We start from the raw sequence: 20,042 nt of genomic DNA on the forward strand, positions 1-20,042 counted from the left end.
CAATCGAGGAACATAGGAACTGCTATACTGGACCAGCTGAATGGTCCACATAGTCCAATATCCTGTCTCTGACAATGGCTAGTACCAGATGTTGCAGAGAAAGGTGCAAGAAACTCAAGGGTGGAAAAATATGGAGGCACAAGCTGGGGAAATAGCCTGTGTCCTTCCCACCCTCCTACCTCACTTGTGCACCTGAGCAGGAAATAGGAATAATCTGATATAATCCAATATGAACAATGCTGGGTAATTTAGAGACCATTCCTTCTTCCATTGAAGTCATTGGCAAAATCTCTGTTGACTTGAATAAGTGTAGAATTCAACCCTTAGTCATCAACACAAAGTGGAAGGAATTAAAAAGCATAGTAACAATGCGATTGCAGTTGGCTATACAGACACAGTACATATCAGAGTTAAATACACTCTTTCCTCAGCTATAGCTCTTCCAGAAGAAGTCTCTTTCTCAGTGCAATTAATAAAGACTCTCAGAACCTCTTCTTTATTATATATCTTTATTTTAATTTCTGGATTCTTGTGCATTGCCAAGTGTATTTGCCTTACTGACCACTTCAAGTAGTACAAAGTAAGACTTGTGTTAAATATTTTAAAAAGTAGAAGGTTGTGCTAACATTTTGTGCTTAATTCACTATAAAAATAGGAAAATACACTGTGTTATTTTCCTGAATATAATTTTTTTAATTCAGACACATTGAATATGTGTTCTCTGGTCTATAGTTTTGTCATGACCAGTAATAATTTTTATTTAACAAAGTATTCGGCAGTATAAAAGTGTAAGTATTCACCATAAAACCCATTGTGTAGCTTGGCGATATCTGTACTAAAAAACAGCTTCTCAAGACAACACTTTGATGTGGGTGTTCCTTTAAGTCTTAAAGGCACATGCTGCACACATCAAAGTAGTATGTGAACTTTAGAGTATTTACCTTGTTTAATGGGAAATGTTTTCCTCATTTTTTCACTGTGACTTTTTTCTACTGCACAATGTTTCTGTGTTCTTTTTCTATTTAAAATTTAAAGAGCTACATTTGGGAGAGGAACAATGTAGGTAAAAGAGACCCCTGGAGTGTGTCTGATGTGATAGTTCTCCTCTGTGCCACCATTTTTCCTCCTGCTGTGGAAGAGCTAAATGATAGTGCCTTATACCTTACTGAATAAAGCCTAACACAGTTTCCTGCTGTGAGCATGTGATCAGTTTTTATGTTTGATTTTTGCACACAGGTACACTACTGCAAGCATACCCATATACTAGGCAAACACTTAATATGGGAACTATTGTTGACTCAGACATTCAACTAGTCCTGATTAATCACCCTAAGCCCGACATTTTAGAGATCTTCCTTTTCTGTGTTCAGAGGTACCACAGTCCTTTTTGTTCTACCTGGTTTTGGTTTCATATGACCAATTTATTTTCTGGCTAATTCTGATCTACACAGAGATGTTGAAAGATGTGTTACTGTATGTTACTATCAGGGAACGAAACGCTATACTATGGTCTGATCCTGCAACCCTTACACCCACATGTAATCCTTATGTAATCCCATTGGCATAAGCAGGAGTAATGGTTGCAGGGGCTGGCCCCTAATTGTTACACACACAGTATGATTAATATAGGCAACATTTATAGTAATCTTTCACAAGGGATTTTAATGTAGTTTATATTTTTTAAAATATCCATTCAAATATAACAGTGTTCATCCTCTGGACAGAAGATTAATTTAGTTTTAATGTTATCATGCCTAGTATGAATAAATTCTTACATAACAAAAACCAATTGAATAAATAAACAAACATCTTATTCTTTATTTTAATCAAAATATTGGAGCAACTAATGTCAAAGCTGCAGATCTGCTGCTGTATTTGAGGGTGTCATGATATCTGTTAAACACCCAGAACTCATAATATCCTTCTTATTGGCTCACTGAACATGAGAAAAAAATAGGTCCTGTAGGAATACATCCAGAGACAAAGAAGAAAAGCTATTTTATTTTTAGTGCTCAGATGGCATAATTGTTGGTTGGCGTTTAGTGGTTTGGAATATGAGGGGAGGGGGGAATAATTTCTGAATAAATGGGCATTATCTATAATCACCAAGGGGGCCAGATCCTTTTAGCATCAATGACTGTTCTGCCATGGACTTCAGTGGGAGCAGGATTGGGTGCTTTAACAAGAGAAAAGCAAGCTGTTGTCATGAAAGACTCCTGATTCTCAGAGTGAAGCCGCTTGCCCCCTGCAGGCTCACTGGATCTCAGTGAGTGCCATTACTTGTATTTGCGAGGCTGTTTGCCAGGCTTTGTATTATACACTCACAGACAGACACCCCAAAGTACAAATAATGTTGTGAATGTGACACAACCTTGTCAACCAAAGGCTAGATAATTCACAATCAAGACCAAATCATGCTCATCTTACTTTCATTTCATACATTTAGCTGTGTTTTGTGGTGTCAAAACATTAATATTAGTTAAACATGATTTTTTTTCTGTGTGAATTTTCTTTTGTTATATTAAAAAGTAAAGAGCTTTCATAGAAGGTTATGAACTGCATATTAATTAGGGATGTGCAGACTAGCTGCTACTCTGAATCAGAAGATTTAGTATTGTATTGTATTCAGAAGTCCTACTTTGTGGGGAAATAGAAATGTTCAGATTTTGGAAACCTTACAATGGAAATAGCATGTGGTCTTTCTGAATCACTGGCCCCATCTACGTGGGAAAGTTGCACATGGAGAGTTCCCTAAAAGCACACTCCCACTCTGTGAGTGAGGAGGGGCAGGATTTGGGGGAGGTACACTGGGAAAAAGCAAGGGGGTCCCTAAGCAGCAGCACATGGGGTGGATGGCAGTAGGGTATAGGCTGGCTAGGGTGGGGCTAGAGTATCTGGAGTTACACAGATTATTAATATTTATAATTTGTATTGTGGTATTGCCAAAGGTCACAGCTCAGGGCCCACTGTGCTAGGTGCTGTACAAACACATAGCAAAAAGACAGTCCCTGCCCTGAGGAGTTTCTAATCATTCATCCAGTCCTTCCCACCATGGAGAGGGGACTGTGAAAGGAGGAACAGATATTAGTCTAGGCACCACGAGGCTGCAGAAGTCGTGGCTCTGCAGCTCAGGGAAAAATGATTCCTACCACCAGCCTTACGCTGTTCAACACACAGGTTGGTTGGGCTGGATGATGGGGTTAGGACTAGCACCTAGGCTTTTGCATGTCCATTTTTTGAAATGTTGGGCCTGATTTTCAGAGGTTCCAAGTCTCTGCAGTTTCCATTGGCTCCAAGAGGAACTGCTGGTGCTCAGCAGGCCCTCTGTGTCTCAGGCTGGGCATCCAAAATCAGTGAGCACTTTTAAGGCCCTAAATCCATAAGATGGGGGTAGTTTTGATATACAAGACTGACCATCACTAAGTGTATGTATGTAATTGCCATTAACATCAACATCTCCCCAATCTGAGGAGTAGAATCCTCTCCTTTAGTTTAGCACATCAGGTGGGATCCATTTGAGGACATGACATATTTCCTTAGTAGTTGGCAGTGACTCCTTCAGAAACGCTCTTGTGCACTCCCTAAAGAGTAGATCCACTAGACTGTAGCAGTTCCAGACATGTGGCCGTGGCCTGTCATGTAAAATCCCTCGTACCAAGGAGGTAACTGATCAGATAGCCCACAGTAGTTGTTTCAGAGATCTTCTCTGCCCTCTCTATTCTTAAAACCCATCTGAAGTTTTAGTTTAAAATGAGTACACTTGCAAAATGATTTCTCATAAAACTCAGCATCTTTTTTATTTTTTTCTCCATATCAAGTATCTGGAGCATTAACCTGTAATACAGACAAATGGCAACCTTCAGATAATGCTGAATTTCACAAGTAAAAAAAGTCTTAAACCAGTGTGTGGTCATTACTAATTGGGGTTTGACTGCTGGACTGAACTCCTGCTTTCTCTGAGCTGTGCATTAAAACTGCTTTAATTTTGGGGGTAGAATATACCCAGCCAGCAAATGGGTGACAGCATGTGTGGAAAGTGCCCAGAATATATGAGAAGGCTCGTTTTTGAGGCAACTATATTTTCTCTTTTTCATGCACTTTATTTATCAAATTAAATATGCAAATTTATTTTAGTCCCCTTTGGTTTGTCCTCTTCTCTCTCCCAAACTTCTCTTTGGTTTACTCCTCAAACCTCTTTGCTCTCCCTGATCTCTTCCTCTACTAATTTCCATACTCAGCTCTTCCTTTCCCTTGAAGTTGTAATGGCTCCTTCCTTTATCTCCCTTAAAGGAGCCTTTCACTTTTCCTTAATCCTGTGCTTCTTTCCCCTAATCTCCCTTTGTGCTGCCCCAGTTTTCACCTCCTCCTCTTCCTGTGCTGGCCTCCTTTCCCCTTTAGCATCATAACTGCCTACAGTGGGAAAGTGCAAAACTTGACATTTTTCCTTTGGTTGCCTCCTGTTCTTATTTCTCTCCTTCTCCCCCTCAATGTCTCTGTCTCATTTGGGAAATAAAAACAAAAGGACTTTTAAAAAAAAAAAATTAAACAGGGAAAATAATGTCTCTTCCACTCCTAGTGAATTCTGACAACAGTGGGGCTTGAAGCTTCAAAAGCAGACTTCTTTATAATTCACTTTGGCAGGACCTATCTCTCTACTCCTCCTCGAATATTGCTAATGCCACTTTCCTGTTGTAGCATCTGCAGCCCCGGCATTTGTGACACCATGCCAAAGGCCCTGAGATTTTGTAAGTAGTCCTGTGGGCTGGAGAAATCTCCCAAAAGCTTGAGTCTCAGGCCCCTCTTCACAAAGTGTCCCAAAGTCTAGTCCTGAAAGCTGTCCCTGGTCTCTTGTCCTTTAGTGGCACCGGTCCAGGAATAAACATGCTGGTAACAGGTCCCAGAATTTACTTCCTATATGTCTGCACTTTGAGCAGGAGGTGTAATTTCCAGCTTGAGGATGTATATCTGCAATAGCTCTGATCAAGCTAGCACACAAAAAACAGTATATAGCTGCAGCAATGCAAGCAATGTGAGGGCTAGCTGTCCTAAGTCCATGCCTAGCATCTTGGATGGGTGTGTACTTGGAGTGACTAGTGCCTCCCACTGTTTGTGCTGCCACTTGATCAGAGCTAGCCTGGGTGTATCTCCATGAGCTGGGAATGTGACATACCTTTGGATCTCGAAGGGTAGACATACCCTTGGATCTAGTAACAAGAACCTAATTCTTTTCATTCTATAATCGGCAGTTTGATCAGCCTCATTTAATGAGAAGTCAGTAGATCATCAAAGGCCAGATCCTCAGAGTAACCCTGTGAATGTGGAGTACGGGAAGTTTTTTGTGTGTGTGTTTGAAAAGTACAATCTTGAGTATCTATCATAATAATATCTAGCTCTTATATAGCACTTTTACCAGCAAATCTCAAAGTGCTTTACAATGGAGGTCAGTATCATTATGCCCATTTTATAGATGAGAAACTGAGGCAGAGAGAGAGGAAGTGACTTGGACAAGATTACCCCATAAACCAGTGGCATAAACCCAGGTCTCCTGAGTCCCCAGCCAGTGCTCTGTCCACTAAAGGATTTTATTCTGCCTCCTAGCACCATTGTATCTGAACACATACCACATAAAATCAAGTAGCAATCATAAAGTCCGTAGTAGACTTCATAGTGTCTTTGGTTCATTTCTCTTTTTGTGACATAAAAACTGCTTAGCGTAGGGTTATTTTTGTCTGGTCAGTTGGTTAGTCAATTTGTTTGAGGTCTTTTTGCTTGTGGTTTGTATGAAGTTTGGTGGGAGCTTTTGTTTTGTTTCTTTGCAGGTGGAAGAGAAGGTAGGTAGACACAGGTGTTTGTGTTATGTCATTCTTGTTACAGTGGAAAGACTTTATCAAACAGGTTTTCCAGCACTTCCTAAAAAAAGGTCAGATTATATTATATTCCCCTCTGTTTTATAGGGCAGGAAGTTTGAGGTGAATGAAATTTACCCACCAAATTCATCATCTGGATTTCTATACGGGTGTAAATCACAGGTCTAAAGGCATTTTTTTTTCTGGACCGAAGGAAGAATGAGTCAAATATAAAATCAGGATCAGGATGTTGGTTAATCTTTTATGCATGGGGGATGTAGATGGGGGTGGAGGGCTAATGTTACATCTGCACTGACTTTTCCTGGTTTGGATACAGGATGGGTCCTGCTGTTTATGAGGTCATTGAAATGTTGTGGGATTTTCAAAACAGGATTTGAATTTACCCAACCACCTTTTATTGACTTCATGCCTAAACTGATGTTTTGCTGGAAATCTCATGGATAGCATACTGAAAGCAACAAGTAATTCCGGAAAGAATAGTGTCCCGTCTCTGGAATAAACATACCAACCATATTATCTGGAAACCATTCTGAGCCTCACACTGAATTTAACTTGGTAAAAGTTTCAATCTTGTATATAGCCAGGAGTTTATGTTGTCAGGTAATAATATATTTTATTATCAAAACATTTGTAATAATATCATATGAAGGGGAGAACTGAGGATTTTATTTTTTAAGTGTATCACTTAAAACATTGCAATAATGGAGACGATTAATCAGACTGATAATAGGATTTAAGGGCAGATCCTCAGCTGGTGTCAATTATCATAGCTCCTTTGACGTCAAAGGAGTTATGACAATTTATACCTGCTGAGGATGTGCATATAGATCTTTTATCAGCTAGGTTGCAGGGTCAAATCCAGTCCAGGTCTGTAGTTCATGAAAGTTGTAACCATCTAATAATTGTTCTGTGCCTTATGTGAAACAAGCTTGGTAGGGTCCTTTCAGTTCCCAGTGGATAGATGTCTACATCACAATGTGCACCACTGCTGACAGCAGAAGGGCCCAAGACTCAATGTGCAAAGAAACTGAACTCTTGTTTTAATCCCTAGACTGAGTAAGAGGAATTTGATCTTTATCCGTAGGCATTTCAAATAAAATGCTCTTTGCCGACAAAGGGGAGGATGAAATCCTTACAGGATCTCAAAATCTGTCACAGGCATGGAGTAAATCTATCCTAGCTCTGTAGCAAAGATAGTGAATTTACTGGCCCTTAGCAATATGAAACTGTGGCTAAAGTCCAGGTAGCACACTGAGTATTTGGACATGAAGCAGCAGAAGGTTGGGAATATTCTTTTGCCCACCCTTATGTCTGTGTTAAAGTAAAGAAGACTGTGACAAGCCCCGATTTTATTCCCCCCACCCCTGAACAGCCCAAAGTACACTTCTGTTCATTTCACTTGACTTGATTTTTATCAGGGCCCTTTTCAATGTGTAGTTATGCACTGTTTGTGTAATTATAAAATAGAAACACAGTTATAGCCTCCCAACTGTGCTGTAACATAGAAATGAGGATAAATTATGAATACAAGTAGAGAAATAAAGAAGACAATGGGGTTGTGAAAGAAGACTGATCGGCTCACCATGCTTTGCATGGTGCATACATCCTTTAAAGTCTATTGCCAGTCACATTTTTTGAGAGGGGCAGGCTTGCTCTGCAGTCTAGCGGAGACTTAAGTGGAACTACATGTTGGTGGAAAGGGGCAGGCCAAAACAGCAGAAGCAGAGAAGATGTGGTGGTTGGTCAGAAGGATATGGGACTATGGTGTGGTTGAGAAGCACAGAAGATTCTAGAAACGGATTGGATCGGTAGCTAGTGGAAATGGCTTCCAAAAGATGTGAGTAACAGAATGTGTATAAAGGTATAGGAGTTTCCGGCTGGGACATTAAAAATAGTATAAAAGGAACTGAAATTGCAGAACAAGACTGTATTATTTATGAAGACAGACAAGGAGAAGTAAGTTGTAAACAAACAAGCAGAGTTTGTGTTATTCTCAGAAATTAGATGTGGAGATAAACCGAAAGTGTGTGAATTCAATTAATTCTTCCCATTTTGCTGACATTTGTGCAGGGCCCATATTCCCCACAGTGGTGAATCTTTGCCAGTCACTAGGGTGCCCATGGCCTCACCCATGCTGTCCAGGAGAAAGTGGCTCTCAGACCATGAGTGCCCTCTTTTTTGCTAGATGGCTGCAGTATCTCAACTGAGGGTATGCCTACATGCCAGACGCTACAACTATAGTGCTATAGCATAGACACTTGCTATAGCAATGGAAGGAGTGATTGCTGTCACTGTGGTAAATTCACCCCCTTGAGAGGTGATAGCTAGGTCAACAGAAGAATTCTTCCATCAACCTAGTGGTATCCATACCACGGCTTAGGTCAACTTAATTAAATCTATCAGGGGTATGAATTTTTCACACCACTGAGTGATGTAGCTAGTTGACCTAACTTTTGGGAGTAAATCAGGTCTGAACTGCAATTACAGTCTAGTGACCCAGGATGTTGATTTACCCTTTACAGATTAGTCTGATTGCAAGCCTCAGTCTTGACCCTCTGATCAGTGCTTTAGATCCATACATGATTGGTCTGGGTTAATTACAACATTCCTGTAACATTGTTGGGGCAGCCTAGCATGGGACCTCTGTAGCAGAAACCCAGATAGCAGGTGGCTGGGGAAGATTCTAGGCAGAAGCTCTACTGCTGATCAGAGTGAGAGAGATACACAAAACAGTTTCCTTTATTATAGTTCCTTATTCACTGTTAGAAGAAAGTAACTCACTATGATTCTTTACCAATGCCAGCTGATGCAAGCTCTGGGACTCTTCCTGCTTGAGATTTCAACCTTCAAGGCAGCCACAGAAGAGGCTTCCTAGATGAACAAACAGCCAGGTGCTGTGGGGAAAGAGAAAAATGAAGGGGTATGAAAGACCCAGCGGAAAACAAAGAGTGCTATAGAAACCCAGGACTGGTGCTGAAAAATTAGTCCCAGCTTGCTACAGAGTATGTGGGACGTTGACTATAGAGATATCTGAGAGATGGAGACAGATGTGGGGATTGTGTAATCACATCCATGTATCTTACATGTATTAATATTGAAGTTGGAAAGGGAGTGGTTGTTGTATATAGAGCAAAAGTAATAATGATAACAATCTGAAGAAGCCATAGAGACACAGTTTGTTTCCAAATAACCTTGTCTATTGTACACACACAAACATGAAAAGTCCAGTTACAGACATACTCCTGCTCTGGCTGTTTTCAGGAGGCTTCTACAACCTAGAATACAGTGAGCTCCACTTGATGGGTCACAAAATATTGTGGGTATTCACCCACGAAAGCTCATGCTCCAATATGTCTGTTAGTCTATAAGGTGCCACAGGACTCTTTGCTACTTTTACAGATCCAGACTAACACGGCTACCCCTCTGATACAAAATATTTAAAGGGATTCCTGTACCAAAAAAACCAGAGTCCTGACTTATCTCATACATTGAACTAAGTGAGTTTTGGAAAAGAATACTTACATAGTTTAGAAATGTCAAGCAGGTTAATAGCTACTTCAAAATCTTCACTTTTACTGTGGCAAAAAAAAAATTCTACCTGTTCTAATGTAGTTTATTAAAATGTAATGGGGAAAATTATCAGCAATTTGAAAATTCCAGCAAATTTGGAGTGGATTTATTGTTAATCAGTGACTATATGTAAAAATAGCCTGCCACTGATCAGCATTGTATAGTCATTCTTTTCTTAAAAGAGGCAGTGGTGATTGTGGAATTGTAGGGGATGTATTGATGGAACTAGGTGCATCAACTGAAAATCCAAAATCAAGAACAGCCCAAATGTGGACGCCCTTCTACTAATCCCTCCCTATCCCTGGGTCAGATAAAATGATACTCAGATCTGAACGCTCCAGGGTTTTAGGTTTAGTTTTGCAAAACCAAAATCTCACAGATAGGGTTTTGGACCAAAAAAAAAAAATGGAAAATTTATGAGCAAAAGGGCTCATACATGTCTATACATAAAAATGATATCATTTTCACAGTAGCAATATGGTTAAAGCAATACAACCCCTGTAGTATGGATGCAGTTATACTGGTATAAATGTGCTAATACTAGGGCCTGGTTTACACTATGAGTTTATTTCGAATTTAGCAGCGTTAAACCGAAGTAACGCTGCACCCGTCCACACAACGAAGCCCTTTATTTCGATATAAAGGGCTTGTAATATCGATATCTGTACTTCTCCCCGATGAGGGGAGTAGTGCTGAGATCGGTTTTGCCATTTCAAATTAGGGTTAGTGTGGCCGCAATTCAACGGTATTGGCCTCTGGGAGCTATCCCACAGTGCACCATTGTGACCACTCTGGACAGCAAACTGAACTCGGATGTACTGGCCAGGTAGACAGGAAGAGCCCCGTGAACTTTTGAATTTCATTTCCTGTTTGCCCAGAATGGAGAGCTGATCAGCACAGGTATCCATGCAGTTTGAGAATCGAAAAAGAGCACCAGCATGGACTGTACGGGAGGTACTGGATCTGATCACTATATGGGGGAGGATGTACCCAGAGCCACCAGCGACAATGTTTTTTGCCCCATCAGGCACTGGGATCTCAACCCAGAATTCCAATGGGCAGGGGAGACTGGGAACTATGGGATAGCTATGGGATAGCTACCCACAGTGCACCGCTCTGGAAATTGACGCTAGCCTCGGTACATGGACGCACACCGCCAAATTAATGTGCTTAGTGTGGCCGTGTGCACTCCACTTCATACAATCTTTTTCCTAAAATCGGTTTCTGTAGAATCGGAATAATCCCATAGTGTAGACATACCCTAGGATAGCTTATTCCTATATGAAAACATGAATAAGCTATACTGGTATAAGGCACCTTTATATTTGTATACTTTCACTTACATGAGTACTGATGAAAAAATTACAACCCTAACTGAAATAGTTATGTTAGTACAAAAATGGGAGTAGACTAAGCCTAAGTCTCATTGAAAGTTGGGGCTGGATTTAGGGGCAGGTGACAAAAGGGAAAATAGAATGTTTGAAGTAACATGTTTCAGGTATTCTGTATTTGGATTCATTTTTCACCTAGAATGTTCTGGACCATTGTAGAATCTCGTGGAACCTTCCAGACTTTCTGAGAACTACATTTTCATCAAACCTCCTAATATGTTGTCAGCCATGCCCTTGCAGCTATATAAGGGGTGAGGCATCGCCAGTCAGTCAGTGAGAGATAAGAATGAACTGAAGTGAAGTGATAGCCGAGTTTGATATTGTGAACCTTGTTTTATTGTGTAATTGTGAAACTGTATTTGTGTTTTAAGATTTGAAGAGTATAAGTAGTGACTAATAAAGGACATATTTAATGAGATGCCAGCGATGTCTATTGAACCCCTATCTATGCAACAACATAAAAATAATTGAGGAACAAAGTGTAACTGATGGAAGTCCTGTTACTAAGGAATTAGCATATTTATCTGAAGATAAGGAATGGAAATGTGAGGAAAGTGATGGAGAATTGTCCATCTTTCTAGGTGGCGTAAAGGAGAGTGATGACATGAAAAGGAGAGCAATGACAAAAATCTAGTTTGCATGAAAAAGAGAAATGATCAAGAAGAATCAGTCTTGCATGATGACAGTAACAGTAGTGAGAAAAATTGCACACCATAAATCAATATATGAGCTCCTACTATATGGTCAGCGATCCTAAACTCTGCCAATTGTCTCAGAGCTCTGACCTTGTCCCAGTGGGTCCTGCACTTCCAGGTGGTTTATGCTAGCCTCAGAGGCTCACTGTGACCCTCCACGTAGCCCTTCTCTCTCTAGGGCCAGAGTACAGTCTACTGAGCCCTTTTCATCATAAGCCAGCAAGGAGGTTGGTGAGAGAACTCCAACAGTCTCTGTTGTCCCTATGGGTTATTCATGAACGGTTTCGCCTCCTGTCCTGACAGGGGCCTGTCTTCCCTTCCCAGGAGGTGTTTCTGTAGTGGCAGGTTGGGGGGAACCTGGGCCCGCCCTCTACTCTGGGTTCCGGCCCAGGGACCCTAATGGTAGCAGCTGTTGGCAGCCAACCTTTCACTGCCAGAGTTGCTACATTTCCCTGGGCCACATCTCCACAGCTCCCCCGCTTCTGTCTCTTAATGCCTTCTTCACCCTTACCTTAGGGCTCCCTTCCCAGTGGTTTGAGGGTGTCTTCATTACCCAGCCCTTCAGCCACACTTCCTCTCCTCTGGCTCCCTGGCTCTCCTCAGCCTGACTGGAGTGAGCCCTTTTTATAGTATCAGTGGGGCCTTAATTAGAGTCAGGTGTTCACATTAGCTTAACAGCCTCACCTGACTCTTTGCAGGTTAATTGGAGTCAGGTGTTCTCATTAGCCTAACGGCTTCATCTAACTCTTTGCAGGCTAATTGGAGTCATGTGTCCACCCTAGCCTGGAGCAGTCCCTGCTCTGGTCAGTCAGTCAAAACTGCTTATCCGGTGGCCAGTATATCTGCCTTCTACTACTCTGCTGTACCCCACTGGCCTGAGTCTATCACACAATATTGATCGTACAATTTTGAATGGGCTGTGCAACACTGAGGATATGACGTTCCCAGTAAATAAGCAGAAGCAACACTTCTCAAAGTCACACTGCGAAAAAGAGCTCGAGAATGGTGAGAAGCTCAATTGGCATTGGCTAGTTTATGCGAAATCACCTGACAAAGTGTTCTGTTTTTGTTGCAAAATATTTGACAAGAATGCCAAATCGTTGCTTGCACTTTCTGGGTACAATTACTGGCATAATTTAGCTGATGCTATGAAGCAACATGAAAAGTCACCAGCCATTTTACGGCCTACTCCAAATGGATGAAGGTGAAGGCCAGACTCAAGCTGAATAAATGAATAGACACAGAAAATCAGTGCATTATTAATGTAGAAACCCAGCACTGGAGGAATGTGCTCAAGTGTCTGATCTCAATTACCCTCTTCCTTGTGTAGAACAATTTGGCTTTCTGTTGCTCGTTGGATAAGTTATTCACTGAACATAACGATAATTTCCTCAGTTTGGTAGAGCTCCTTGGGAAATACGACAATGCCATGCGTGAGCACCTATGTTGAGTAGTTTGTAAAGAAGCTATGGACCATTACTACAGCAAAACAATTCAAAACAAATTGATTGAACTTATGGCAAGGAAGGTGCTTGATAACATATTGATGTAGCTCGACAAAGCAAAGTACTATGTCATAATAATGGACTGCACTTCTGACATTAGTCACAATGAAAAGATATCATTTACAGTAAGATTTGTTGACAATGAGGATGGCTGTATCCAAGTAAAGGAACACTTTATCTGTTTCCGGTCTAGAGATGATTCTACTGGAAAAGGCTTACCGGAACTGTTTATGAATGTTTTGAATGAGAAAATAAAGCTTCAGGACTGCCACAGGTAAAGCTACGGCAATGGCACAAACATGAAGGGTGACATCCAGGCAAGGATCCTTGTGCAGAATCCAAGAGCTTTCTTTCTTCTTTGTGGCTGCCATTCCCTCAACCTCGTTGTGTCAGATGCAGCATCACCTTCTTTAGATTCAGTCTCTCTCTTTGAGTACTGCAAAGGATAACATCCTGTTTTCAGCATCAACTCTCAGGTGGAAGATCCTCATGGACGATGTTACAAACCTGACCGTGAAGCCACTAAGTGACACTTGTTGGGAGAGCTGCATTGAGAGCTTAAGGCCAGTGAGGTACCAAGGGAGTGAGGTTTACGATGCGCTGATGGAACTGGCACAGTTGAGTAAAGCCAAGGCCAAATCAGACACGAGGCACGAAGCCTGCAAACCAGATTATTGACTTCACATTTCTGGTCTCAATTGTGTTTTGACATGATATCCTGTTCCAAGTAAACATTGTAAGCAAGGCATTACAAACTCAGTTGATGGACATAATGACTGCTACTACTTTGATATGAAGCTTCTTTGATTTTGTTGTGGCCTCCAAAAACAACGGATTTAAACAACTGCTGCCAAAGAAATGTTGGAAAACCCAGGAGTGCAGCCTGTCTTCAAGGAAACTCATATTTATTGGAAGAAGAGACAGTTTGGTTACGAGGGCAGAGATGAGGTGATGAGAAGATCAGAAGAAAAATTCAAGAGGAAGTGTATTTGCTCACTTGTTGATACTGCATGAGTGTCCATTGAAGAAAGGTTTGGACAAATGAAGCACTATTAAAAGACCAGAGTTTTTTTGTATGACCTTAGTAAGCAGCCAGTGGACTCTTGAACAATACTCTTGAACAATTGTACAGACCTTCACAGGGCACTGACACATGGAGAATGTTCAGATGTAAATGATAAAAGACCTATGTGTTGATTTGGGCAACATCCATCACATTTTGCCACACAGGAAGCACTCTCCACTCCAAGTTCTCCAATTCATTCATGATGCAGAGCTGAAGGACACTTTCTCTAATGTGTGAATAGCTTTTAGGATTCTGCTTATGCTTCCGAACTCAGTCCCAAGTGGTGAGCGCAGCTTTTTGAAGCTCAGGCTCCTTAAAACATACCTTCGATTCGTGATGGCCAGTGAGAGACTGACACTGCTTGCTATTTTGTTGCTGGAAAATGAGATTGGCCAGTCTTTAGATCTCTCTGATGCTGTGCTGCAGTTTGCAAGGGCAAAGGCGAGAAAAGCAACCTTTCAATGAAAGCAGTAGGGTTAAATACAGATTTACATATCCTAGCATGCACATTTATCATCTTATATGACAGGGATAAATCATGCATCTAAGTTGCGAAATGGGCTACAAATGAAATAAAAAATAAGGTATTCAAAAGTTTAACAAATGGAGGGGGGTACCGAAGACAGTCCTCACTTGGGGCTCCCTTTGGTCTGGGGGGGAGGAGAGGTAGCTCAGTGGTTTGAGCATTGGCCTGCTAAACCCAGGATTGTGAGTTCAATCCTTGAGGGGGCCATTTAGGGAACTGGGGTAAAAATGTGTCTGGGGATTGGTCCTGCTTTGAGCAGGGGGTTGGACTAGATGACCTTCTGAGGTCCCTTCCAACCCTAATCTTCTATGACAATTCTAGGGCTGGCCCTGGTGAATGTTACTTAGACACTTTTGAAAATTTTGACCATAATCTGTTCAGTCAAACTCCAGTGCAAAACTGAGTTACCTTCAGCCTTAGGTAACAGGTCATATCACCTCTTTTTCACCAAGTGGAAAACATCTGTGGCGGAGCCATGATCTTCCCAAGCTCAGCTTGGCTCACTATTTTGCCTTTGGTTGCTTTGCGCATGTGCCTGTTTTCTCACTTTCTTCGTGCCCCACTACTTTATAAAGTTTCTGTGAGTCTTTGCCAGTTTCATTCTCCAAGCTCCTGATTTTTCATTAATAATAGTAAATATTAATTTCCAGACTTCTAATTCTTGTCTGCCTTTTCTAATTAATGTGACCATGGGATAAAATAAGCCATGCTGTAACACTGTCGACCTCAGTGGAGCTACACCAGGGATGAAGCTGGCCCGCAGTTCAGACATGGAGTGCATTTTCCTATGAAACCTTACTTGTCAAATAATTTAAAAAATGGCTTTGTTAGGTTTGCCAAAACATGCTGTTGTGCTATTGACCCAGATGGTAAAGCCATAAGTGCCAGCTGTGCACTCACCTGTGTTCTCAAACATTGTTCCTTTGTTTTACAGGTCTGAGAATGATTGGCTTGTGTATACTTCAAAAAGCTTTTCAAGACGCAGAAAGGGAACCCAAATGTATCTTCTTATTCCGCCTCCGTCAGCATGAGGTGGATGTGATATGAGGCACTTTCACTGAAGCATATTTGTGAAAGAACTACTATCCTGTTATAACCATGTGGGAATGAAATCCCTGCAATTGGAGGCAGGGTGAAAAATTGCCACGTGAGAGTTCTTCACTGTTAGTTAGGTGTTTAGAAGGGCTGGAGTATCTGTTGTCCTCCTCTTCCCATGTGTGAATTTGAATAGGCCAATTTTTAATGTATAGATTTAAAATTCATAGAATCATAGGAGTGTAGTGCTGGAAGGGATCTCAAGAAGTCATCAACTTCAGCCCCTTTGCTGAGGCAGGATCAAGAAAACCTAGACCATCTCTGACAGGTGTTTATCCAACCGATTTTTAAAAGCCACCAATGATGGGGATTGATTATTCTGAACATCTCATTCAGAATACAGTGCAGTGGCCATTGGTTTCATACTGACTCATAATGAATCGGACCAACTAATAAATTACTGAAAGCACTTTTTGCAGTACCTTGAATTTTATTTTGCTTGGTGCTTCTTTATGAGTCCCAAAATCACTTTTGGGGTAGATAAAGGATTGCCAAATTCTTGATATTTTTGCCTGAATGCATTTACATTGCATTGTAACACAATGATATTTTGTGTCAAATAGTGCTAGCACACTGTTGTAATGTGTTGCTGGAACTATGGAACATAAATCGCATGAAGACCCAGTTTGTCTTGTCAAACAATCTCATGAAGATCCTGATCCAGCAAACCTCATAAGCACCTGCTTAACTTTAACCTGTGATCTGTCCCATTGACTTCAACAGGGCTTTTCTCAGACTTTTTATTAAGTAGGTGCTTAAGTACGTTGCTGGATGAGGCCAAAGTTGGTAACACTATGAGAGCTCTCCCCTTTGAGCACTGACCAGATTTACTTCTGCTTTGCTGGTGGAGAGATGGCAAGTTCACAACCAGAGGTGATGCGGTTGCAGATTATTACTGTAAAATTATTAATACTGCAACCGGGAATTGCAAAGGACAACTCTTGACATTCGTGGGAAGCACAGAAGTTTTGGGGCAGGAACTTGATGTCACTAATAATTTCTGCTGACTCATGATCTTCCATGTCAATGTCACGTCAGGAAGTTGGTTTCAGAGTGGTAGCCGTGTTAGTCTGTATCAGCAAAAAGAATGCGGAGTACTTGTGGCACCTTAGAGACTTGTGCCACAAGTACTCCTCGTTCTTTATGTCAGGAAGTTGTATCCTTCCACATCATGCCATAGTAGCTGAGATAATGGCGTGTGATGTTCATGATTTTTTGTCCAAAAAACAACAACAAAACATGCCTCCGTATTGGGACACTGCCATTAACTGAAATTTATTGCAGTCAAAAGAAGCTGGGCAGATGTTAAAACACTCATGCTACCCAAAAGCCAGGGGGTTCCTTTGTTTATTATTTCCTGGCTGCTTGGCACATTCTTGTGACATACAACAAACCCCCATTATGAAGGATTATATGATGAGGCAACAAGCCTGTGAAAGATAGCAACCAAATGGTGACTCCCAATTACATGAAAAATTACTATAATCACCCCTGCTGTAACACCCGTCTGTTGGCATAGTGGTTGATCCCCTTGAAAAGCTTTAGAAGACCCCACTGTATTAAATAAAAATCTCTGTTCTGTGTGTAATCATAAAAATTAACACTGTCACTTTAAAAAAATCAAATTGGTGTCCTAAAGGGAAACCTACTAAGCTGTGTAAAGTAGCTATTATGAAAATGTTTAGCCTTTTGAATGTATTTCAGACAGCATTTGTGTTGCCAGATTTGTCAGCCAAAAACTCACTAAGCAGATTTGTCAGTAGCTGAGGCCATAATCTGTAAAACAGACATTGGCACAGAGATTAAAGATCAAGAGAATTATATAGTTTTTGTTACCATATGCCAAGATTCCTTTTTTTATTATTATTAAGTTTATTTTGTGTGGGCTGTATCTTAAGGCTTCTTCTGTCTCCTACTTGTTGTTTAAAACTGGAATTTCCTGTCAGAAAAGGGGAATTTACTTCAGGCTCTCAAAGCTGTTAGCCCATGTGTCACTGAGGTTTGTGTAATGTTTGACCAGAAAAAAAGGTGTTATCATGTCTCTCTTGCTTCTTTTATGCAATATCTGTATTCCTCTAAGAGTGTATCTTGAGGATTCGTCCCAAATTGTGGTCATGTTGTGAGCCAAACAGGAGCTTCTGAGCTCTGCACTGGAGGCTGAGGAAGCTCATGTATTTAATACGTTCTCAGGGTGCAGTGATCCACCAATTGTCAGTGCATGTGGGACGGAGTATTGCATGCGAGGAGCTGCAATCTCTGTGGGCAACACCTCCATATAGTAACAAATTCCTGGCCCTCTTGGAACTTCACTTTTGTTACTGTGCTGTAAACACGGGATGCTTCGTGCTTCATATCAACAGCGGGGGCAGAACTCTAATTCTTCTGTTCTAAAAGAACAGGCCCTGACAACAACACTCTCCATGTAGTGATAGTAAGGAGAGACAAATGGGACAGCTTTGAGCCACCAAATCGGGGGGGAGCACTGTGTTCAAGGGCCCAGAGGGCAGGAAAGGTTTGTTTGGGGACGGGAGTCCCACACCGACCAGCTTCATAAGCGCTTTATGAAAGTGTCTGCATTTGGACTCGTTCTAGGCCACTTGTAAACTCCATTGAAATGAGATGCTGCTGGAACAATTGCTGATTTACTCGGAAGCACAGAGCAATCTCTCTAGATTTCAGTCAATATTATCATCCAGTCACATAAACACAGCTAAATCTATCACAACACTCACAAGTTATTATCTAGAAAGGTAGATGCTACTATATATTTTTCAAAGGTGGCTTTTTGTTGTTACTTTAAAAAATGGCTTTATCCTAAGGTCCCAGCTATCCCCCAGTACTGCCAGTTGGCACTTTCCACAGTACAAAGAAAATAACTTGGTTGGAATCACAGAATGTAGCACCCGGGCTCTAGTGTGCAAGATCTGCTGCTTTAACACACCTTTGTGACAAACCAATGTTTAACTCTCTTTCTATCTTCCCTCCCTGTTAGGAACCGTGTTGGCATGCTCATGCTGTAGCCAGGGAAGTGGGCATTCTCCTGCGGTAATGACAGCCAGCCACTAAGGGGCACAGGCACAAAATGCATTTTCACCCTTGCCAAGAGAAGAAAGGTCTGATTCTTTGGTGCCCTCCGCCTTTTGTCAGTCCTTTGCACCAGTGCAAAGTTTGTGTAAAATGCTTCCAGAGCTGCATGATAGTGTTTCATGCTTACTTTTAATAGTGTAAGACAAAGCAGAAATAGGCCCTAAAAACCTTTTGTTGAGATTTTCAAAGCAGTTTAGGGAATTTAAACACACATTTCCCATGGATGCAAGGATAGAGGGAATTAAGGAAAGATATGTGTCTAAATCCTCTAGACTGCTTAGAAAAATCTCAGCTGTGGCATCTATAATGTTTCAGGTTCATGCCAGCCAAATATACTAGAGCTAGAGAAAAATCCTTTCTGTTGCTTGAAAAATCCCCAGCTGTCTGGCTTGAGCCTGAAACAATAGAGAACCAATGTACAAGAAGTTCTGTTCCACTGAGGCGACAGGGATTGGTAGGGATGGAGATGGCCCTCTCTGTGGAGGCTCTTTGAAAGATGTTTTTCTGCAGTTTTTTCCCCCTTTTATTATTATTATTATTATTATTTATTATTATTGGGGTGGGAACAATCCTGCCCTGTTTTTTCCCTGCATCTTCTTTTTGGTAACTATTTAACCATATTTGGGTGCTTTTGTGTGCGTGTGTGTGTGTGTGAGTGAAATTTGTGTTAGTTTGTTTGTTATATTTTGTTAGGTACCCAGATACCTTTGGAGATGTGTCACCTATTATAAATAAATAGGTGTTAAATATTTATTAAATCTTATTACAGAATTGTATATAGAGAATGCCTCTTTCTTCTTTCCCCTCTTCCTCCTCTCTTCCCCTAGGATCTGTCTCCCTCTGATACTGGTCCTGAGAAGATAGCTTTTTGTCTTGTTTATTGATTTCATTCCAGCTGGACTGAAAAAAAAACCCAACACCAACCCTAGAAAAATCATATAGTGATGATAATTATGCCATCAGAGAGTGTTTGCAGATGAAATCGTTGCCGACATGCTGTTGGAAAATAGTTTCAACAATGCTGTAGTCCAGGGATAGTTGCCCAGAACTAAGGGGAAACAACATCCTTGAAATAGTAGCTGCACCAGCATGGATGAAAAGGGTCCTAATGGCTTGAAAGAAATGGGGAATGGAAGAGATGGAGGTAATAGCTGCCTTGGAGCCTTTGGATCTCAGCTTAGTTCTTTCTCTCACTCAGGCAGTCCATTGTAAAGTGAAGGGTTTTGTTACTCAGCTTTAT

This window comes from Mauremys mutica, chromosome 3 (genome assembly GCF_020497125.1).
Source record: "Mauremys mutica isolate MM-2020 ecotype Southern chromosome 3, ASM2049712v1, whole genome shotgun sequence".
NCBI classification, from domain to species: Eukaryota; Metazoa; Chordata; order Testudines; family Geoemydidae; genus Mauremys; species Mauremys mutica.